Below are 8,943 nucleotides of genomic sequence, written 5' to 3' on the forward strand. Positions count from 1 at the left end.
CTAGCATGCTAACGTGACATTCTGAAGCTAGTACATTGCTAGCTTGTTTGCCACGTTGCTTTCCTCTACAATCTCTGGGGGGGGGGAGTGCGTCCTCTCTGAGATTTACTACGAAAGAATAATGTCTTTGATGGACTCTTGAGGAGTATTTTGAAGAGAAATCTCAGGCAAAGCTGAGTTAGTTTTTTTAAAGTGGAGTTTTACATATTGACAGCAAAGTTAACTGTCTACAAACAGTTCTCTAGCGACAAAAAGCCCAGTTTGACGTCGACAGAGAAAGAGATTAAACAGATGCATACAAAACAAACTTTATTGGATAGGAATGAGTTTATATAGGGAGCCTCAAGTAAGCAAAGAGTTAGCTTTTTTTCTGCCTGTATACTTTGTACAGGTGCTTAAAGTACAGACGTTTAACTTTTTCAGCGGTAGCTTTCTGTAGAGATCGTCTTCCGGTGTGGAGGTAAGATCAACAGGAAGACAGTTTAAGTTAAGAGTCCCTGCTGCTGTTGACAGACCTCTTTGAACGAGCCGCTGCAGCTGCTCTTCAAACATCACTTAAGAAGTCTTTGCTGGGTCTCGGAGTGCCGGCTGACCGCTAACCAATTTCTCACCGTCGGCGGCTGTCTGTGATCGGGACAAAGTTGTGTGAACTCGTGACAGCAGGCGCAAGTGGCTGCAAGTGATTTAGGAAGAGCGTCCTATCCAGACACACAGAGCCTCCTGTTGTAGCTCAACTGCGGCTGGTTTGACACAAAACTTCAACCGACTTACAAAAAACCCCCCAACTTTGTACGTGCCTTGTGCAAGGATTCATACATCTTAAACCACTCCAGTGAAGACTACAGTACCCAACGTCAAACCTACCTGCCTACTAAATCTATGTTGGTACTTTTCACACTTTGTGGTATGTAGAAGACATAGCAGACAAAGAAGAAAATGTCCTGATTGGATGAAACCAATCTTTCCACATTTCCACTGTGACATTTGGAGGAAAGTGGCATCATGCTATGGTGATGCCTTTCTTTAGCAATTACAGGGAAGATGCTGTGCTGACCAATGGCAGAGGCTCCAAAGAAAAGACTTCCTGCAGGTTGGCTGCTCAAAGGTTACACTAGCTGCGTTCCCATTAACCGCAAAGTAGCACAAATTGAAATGACGAAAATAAATGTCCTAATTTAGAAGAAATTCAAAAGTTTTTGCACTGGGATAAAGTTGTTTTTCAGTCATATCGAAATAGATGTATTTTGCAAAACCGCAATGGAGACATTTATCTCCCCATCACACGAGTCACGTGATCAACAGCTGGAAGTTACTACTGATGAAAATGTTGAAAAAGACAACCGGAAGCAGTAGGATGGATAGTCTGTTACACAGTACATGAAAAATTGTTGTGTGTTGAATCCACATCTCTTCTGTAAAATCGCAATTTCCCCAAAACCATCTTTATGTGTTGGAATGGTCCAGTCAAATCCATCTAGTTGGCAATCATTGGCAAGACTTGAAATTTGCTGTTCAGATGTTTACTATCCAAAAATTAAGCAAATCATAACAGATGCCCTGTTGTAATTACAGGGGGAGATTTGTTAAGCAGAACTGAAAAAAAAAAAAAAAAAGCTAAATCAAGCTTGGTGATCACTGTTTCAGATTGCATCATTTCACTTCCATGTCCAGTCACAGATCCCTCCGACACCTGGAGGCCGCCTCCTGCTCAGATTGTTTGGTTCTTCAAAGAGATAACAGGTAGGCAAAGAAAAGCCCATTATTCGTGGGACATTTGGCGTCGGTGCAACTCAATAGGCTCCGTCAGACGGTGAAACAGCTCATCAAAACCCAGAACAGGGAACAGATTGTTCACACACTCGCTGTTTTGTCTTCTGCCTGCTGTGTAGGTGGGAGATAGTGTTGGATTGCTTTGTGGTGCTTTTGCTCAGGCTGTGTCTCAGAACTGAAGCCAACTTGTTTGTGCCTTCTGTGTCTACTGTATTCCTGAATTCTACCAAGACTCCCTCTCACTCTCTCCCTCTCGCTTTATATCTCTTTTTACAACTTGTATTTTGAAGCTGCCGAATTTGCAGAGCAGAATGACGTCATACCTTAGAACTTGTACTCGGACGTTATGTCTCTTACAATCAGCCACAATCTGCCAGTAAATTGTGACGTTAGCATTTTGAACTCCTGGAACACTTAGCCATCTGCTCAGCAGTCCATAAACTCTGCTTTATGTTTTCTATTTAAATGACCCAAATGGCAAAGAAATGATAACAAGAAGCACGACAAGCTGGTGTGCAGATCCTCATTGTTTGAGTTCACTCAATGGTTGTGTGAGTGCGTGTTTCAGCAAAGCCACGCAAGAAAAAAAAGTAGCTGGTAGACTTTGTGATTCAGACGCAATGTGTGGTGATGTTTTTGTTATCAAAATGAGCCGGTTGCATCTGTGCTTTCTCAAAGACTGCGTTTTGGACCACCGACATTCCTACAGGAGCTAGTTCTAACTTCCAGTCCTCCGTTTTAAATTGCCGTCTTTCCATGAAGCAAATTTCTTTTCAAAATGTCAAATTGCGCAATTCTACGGTCAATGGAAACGCAACTTGTGCCTGAGTTGGTCTTCTTCAGAAGTTCTGATTCTGTCTTTGGTTCACAATTATGTATACATAAGCACTTTTTTGTAAAAAAACAAAAAACAAAACAAAAAACACTGAGTTTAAAGAAAACTATAAAGATCTAAACTTAAATACAAAGCTACTGGGCAGTGAACTGGAGCAGTATAGATGTATTTCAAGCAGCAGTTCACTACTTCTCTCTGTCTGTGTGTGTTAAAAGTTCGCATCGTCAGTAGATTTGGCTCCCCCTCCACTTCCGTGCCCTTTGACCCCATCTTTGCTTGCTGGCTTTATTGCTGGACCACCTTCCACTCTTAACTACCAACGTGGCCTCACCACACATGCACACGCGCGCTCACGCACACACACACACACACACACACTGAGCAGCACTTATTGGCCAACCACCCTGCAGAGTCAGTGCTGGTCAGCTGGCTCAGCCTCACTCAGAGATCAGAGCAGAGCGCGAGCGTCAGAAGCAGAAATGTCACCTTGGCCTCTGCTGCAGCTGAAAAAAACGTTTGTAATTCAAAGCGACGAGGAAGTCACATCCGCTACCGGGGCTTACAAATCTAGAAAATCTAAAACTCCCTCTCCAGCGTAAGTTGTTGACGGCTCCATGTTTTTAGTGTAATACAAGTTTGACTCATCTTGATGATGGTTGAACTTGCCTTATTGTTTGGAATCTCATTGTTTGCAACAATATGCAATTTCTACCAGATTTTCTTCCAGCATTGCCTCCTTAGCATTTTTTCCGAAGGTGCGACCAGACCATAAAATTGCTCAAATTGGAATTTCAAAAATATATTTGCTAAAAGGAAAACAAAAACCTTCATGTTTTTCAATTACTTTTTTGCGCTAGATGAAGTGTTTATTTATTTTCCAGCCCTATCAAAATTCATGTATTTTGGAAAAACTGCAATGGAAACGCTTTCTACTGTCACATGATCAACAACCAGATGTTTCTGCTGGCGGAAAAGACGAAGAAGATGACAGGAAGTGGTAGGAGGATGATGGCGCGGCATGTTTTCGATGAATTAAAACGTGAACAAAGTGATTTGATTTTATTGCGTTTGTTATTTAACGGAAACGCCACAATTGCGAAATTGTGTTGTGGTTTTTTTGTTTTGTTTTGTTTTGTTTTTTGTTTTTAACATTAGCGGAAATGCAGCTAGTGTCCGCGGTGAAACACTTTCCTTACGAGGAATCCTCGAGGAAAAAAAAAGGTTCCGTGGTTAGATTAACACTGTATGCACAAATATCTGGTTTCAACTGTTAGCGCTACTTTGTGATACTCTATCACAGACATAGTTATCACAAATGATATATAAACTCTCCAGGGCTCTATGTTGTGTTTTGTTTTGCTCTTTTAAATTCAATACTTTCCTCCGGTTCTGCAAATAGCCAAACGCGAGATTCAGGAAGCAGGGAACATATTTAATCCGAGTTTTCGTCTCTGTCAAGCGGAGGTCCAATTGTGCCGCCTTCCTGTTGTCCACACACTCACACATAATAAACGTCCTCCGCCTTATCAGTATCAGTATGCTGTGGCTGTACGCTGAAGACTGCTCCATGCAGACAGGCTGTCTGCACCGTGCTCCTTATCTGTCCCGTCACCTGTGCACACACACCCACACACACACACACACACACACACACAGGTGAGCCAACAATAACAGCAGCCAGGCAGCTGAGATGACTCGACTTCCTCGTCGCACAACCACCCCCAATGTCAGCTGTAGGCCAGGCAGCAGCAGGGACACCTGTTCTCCAGCCAATCCCTGACCTCCCTCTGTTTGCGTGAAAGGCGCAGTTCCTCTTTTGCATGAGATAAAGCCGTTTGTTACACTGGGATTGTTTTTTTTTTTTGAGTCAAACGGCAGTTGGGGAAAAACAACGCAAATGGAGACGTTGCAGTTATTTGCAGATGAACTGAGTTTGTGAACAGAGTGTGTGACCAAATCAGTCTGCCCGTTCTCCACCCGTGTTTTCAGAACAGCCGCAATTTGCTCTTCTTTGTCCCGTCTCGGACGCCGCCCCATGTATCTTCATTGTTAGAAATGTCTCATGTGATTATTTTTTTTAAAAACATCATCTAGTTAAGTCCCGATTTATTCTCACACCGGTTGCAGATTTTACATCAAAAATGGTTTTCGTTCGATCGAGAAGTTTGTTTCTGATAGAAAATTATGGAGCTAAATCGGGGCCATAAAGTTTGGTCAGAAGAAAAAAAAAAAAAGATTTGAAATTGAAAAAAGGTTTCAGAAGTGGAAAAAAACAAACAAACAAACAACACCCTTCAATCTGAAAAGTAGTTTTTGAAATTTCTTTTCCAGTTTTAATTTTTCTTTCCAGTTCAAGTGTTTTCTTTTTGTTACCAACAGAAAAAATGTAGAGTAAATTTGAGAATAACTGCATTTCTGGTCAATGCTGGTTCTGCAGACAACAGACATTTCTTCAAAACTTCATAAATACGCAACCTTTTACGCCTCAGAGGCAGATCTGACATTTCCCACTGAATCCTCTGCAGTTACAGCTAATCGGCGTCGCTTTTCCTCTGCAGCAGGCTTCCCTCTATTTTGGGCATCGCCGCTGTAAACACAGAAAAACACGTTTTTGTCTCCTGGAATGTGATTCGGCAACGTGGACCTGAGCTAAGGTGAGAGCAGCAAGGCCTGTAATATGGGTGTGTTAGGCTTTGTGTGTGTGTGTAGTGACAGGTACTTCTCGGGTTTCAGGGGTAGACATGGCTATTGCTGCGTTCACACCTCTTATCCTCTAAAAACAGAGAATATGATAATAAGATTAGACTAAACAAAAGCTTTCCAGAGAGTGTTATCTCAGTTTCTGGACACAGATATATTTAGAAGCAGTGTTGTAGAGATCTAATTCGCAAGCTCTATATTACATTTTTTGCCTCAGACGTCACATTTCTTTTTCTTGCTACATTCAGATTGTCTGTCACAACCCTGGGGTGTTTTGTTTTCATTTGTGTTTTTATCCTTTATTATTGCTTTACAGGTCTGTTAGATCTTGCCGTGTCTGGTAATTCCTTTATATTTAGTTTCCTCTTTTATTCTGGTATTCTGCCTCTTGTACTTTTGTATTTATTTCTCTTCCATTGTTTACAAGGCTTTGCTTTAGTTTATCGTTTGCCTCCCCTTCACTGCTGTTTCTCCATTACCTGATTCTTCACATTTGCCTCTGATTAGTTCTGGTGATTTGCTTTGTCTCTTCCTCACTATTTGAGTTTCTGAATTTTTCACTGTCTTTTGGATCCTTCCGTCACGCTGCCCATCTGACTCCATGGTTCATCTCCTGCCTTCTCAACCTGTAAGGTACTGACTTGAACACATTTCACTAGTTAGCCACAGCTTTGTTCTGCATTTAAGACCTTTCTAACTACTGACATGGCACTGTCGTCATTATATATCAACGGTCTAATGTTATTGAGAAAAAGCCTACTACTAAACTATCCTAGCACCTGCCATACTCCTAGTTTTCTGCAGAATTTTGGTAATGCCAAAGATAAACATTGACAGGAGATAAAAACTAATTCTACAGCTTCTCTATATTGTATGGTATTGAGAAATATGACCAAAGAAGTACAACTAAGTCACTAATTAGGCTGCTAAAGGTATCTTTAGTTAGATACAGTTAGCTTGCCTTCCTACATTATTCTGGGCGACTCTAATCTCGCTTTACAGAAAGTCTGGGCTTTCTCCCATTTACTTAATTTCCTCCAAAAGAATTTCAACTGGGCCAATCAGCGAACAGAAGGAGAATTTGTGAACAATGACAGTTGCTCTTTCTGCGCTCTTTTAGAATTGTAGTCCGCCTGTAGTTTTAGCAATGTCAGCAGAGGAAGTAAACGAAGCAAATTCAGATAGTAAAAGTTTCACATTTTTAGGCTATGTCAATCAATAAAGTTGATTGACAGAATGTGATAATACTTATATAAATTAAGACGTTTTCAGGCATGCTCACTGCCAGTAGGTGGCGCCCAACTGCCAATAGAACTCAAGAAGAAGAAGTGCACGGAGTCCGTTTTGACCGCGCTTCCAAATATTGAATTCACATTAACATCCGCCTCGTTCAGCTTCGCCCTGACTGTTTTCACTGTGGAGGACCGTTGCTTACAGCGGACACAATTTCCGGTAAGCTTCACAGCGTCAAACTTACATATTACATTCATCACTTTAGCAATTGGGTAAAATTTAAAACCTCAAAACAGTCCACTCCTCCAGGAAGCCATCATTTCTCAATAGCCAAGGTTCCAGACTAAATGTACGAAGTGAAGAGTAGAGCAAGGGGCTGATTTGTACCAGACTATCTTCAGCTGTATGGCTTTTTAAAATCTTTTTAAAATTAAAGTTCTGATGTGTTTCGCACAGCTAAGCAAACAACTAATGACTTGAGTAATATAATCTCTGTATTTATTTATTACAATTTAGAAACGGATAGGCTAAAGGCTCAACTATTTAGTAAGATATTTGTGGACGTTTTTTAAGCTGAATTACAGCCATAAGAGAGTTTCTGGTGTGAATACACAAACGCAACCATGTCAAAGCAGTCCAACAAGGCTTTAAACACGACTCCTGCATTATGGCAGGATTGTCTGGGGGGGGAATAACCTCATCAATAAAATGTTTTTATGTCTCAAAATAGTCCACCATGCACTCAATGCTCCGGCTCCTCGGTACTTCTCAGAAACACGCCGTCTTTAGTCATCGTTCAGGTCAGAAGGTTCAGGCCTTTCAGCCGATCTCATAAGGAGGCTTTCAGTTCCAGGTGGAGCAAAGCTTCCTGCTGACCCCAGGATGGTTATTGCTGTGCTTTCTATTCTCAAAAACACCCCTCTAAACTCTGCTATTCACATACACTTACAGTCAGCGTCTGTGTTTGTATCGGAAGTTGCTATTACTTTCCTGATTGAAGAAAAACATGCAGTACGTCTGGACTTATGCACCGATTAATCTGATTTCCTGTCTTTCATTAAGTCGTACAGAGATACATCCTGTGTGCGGTGCCTTGCTGTACTTGTATCTTTTAAATTTCTTCATATTTTGCCATGTATCAACCACTGTCTTCAATGTATTTTACTGGGATTGGAGGTAACAGACGAGCATGAAGGTGCGCCGAGCAATAATAGTAAGAAAATCGATGCACTTCTTGCCACAGATTCTTAATTAAAATTTGACTTTGACATTCCCACAAACGCATGTATGTTTGTTTAGAGTTCTATCCAGATGGAAGGGAAATATCAAAGTAGTTATGCAATTTAACATTTCTAAAATTAATGGAAACACAACAATAAAAAAATTTCTCGATTAAAACGTTTTGGCGCTAAGATGAGGTGGTTTCTTTGGCCGTATTGAAATTGGCTTATTTGGCAAAACTGCAACCAAAACACTGTTTTTTTTTTTATTTAATTTTTATATTCTTCCATCACACTAGTCGCATAATGTTGCCCCTGGCGCAAACCATGACGAAGGAGACAGGAAGCAGTCTTTCTGTGAAGCCAGAGGAACCTGTTTTTAGTATTTAAATTTTTATTTTCCTTTTCTTAAATACATTCTGTCTCGTACTATACTGTCACAACAGTGACCGTTTGAACAAATATGTAAAAAAAAAAAAAAAAAAAAAGTTATATATTTTTTTTTAGAAAAGTTGCATACTGCAGCTTTAAATGACATTGAAGTTTGTGGTCGTAACACGACAACATGTGGAAAGGTTCAGGCAGTGTGAATCCAGGTACAACGTACCTCCTGCCGAAGATCAAGACTCAACGTTTCGTGCCGATATGTTTCTCACTTGATGAAGTGAGGAAACTGGAAGTGATTCTGTTTGCAGTCCGGTTTACTACGCAACCCTCGTCCCCGTCACTTAATCCCTCTGTCTGGAGCATGAAGGGCGTGTTGGGATGCAGGAATGTGAGCGGAAGGTGGAGCTCTGTGATCTGATACCACAGAACAATGATGTCTTTTATTGGCAGAGTCTCTCAGGTCGGAGAGGCAGAACTCGGCTCCTTGGGGTTTTTCTGTTGCATCGGATATCGGGAGCGTAGAGCTGGTACGGGCGGCTGTGTCGGGGGTTAACGTGCAGATGACACGTCGCCCTCGACGCCGTCTATGATCGGACCGGGCTTTTGAGGGAGTCTTGTTGTCATGGCGCCGCTTCAGGTGAAACCACAGGTCAGCTGGTGACCTTTGCAGGTTGCCTGTCTCTGTGCCTCAACATATTATATTTGATTCTATAAGCTGATAACCAATGGAGATGAAAATGAAAACACTTTGAAAGAGAACATCAATTGAAGTGGCAGTGTGCTTTTTTTTTTCTTCCC

Source organism: Gambusia affinis, linkage group LG23 (assembly GCF_019740435.1).
Source record: "Gambusia affinis linkage group LG23, SWU_Gaff_1.0, whole genome shotgun sequence".
Classification (NCBI taxonomy): Eukaryota; Metazoa; Chordata; class Actinopteri; order Cyprinodontiformes; family Poeciliidae; genus Gambusia; species Gambusia affinis.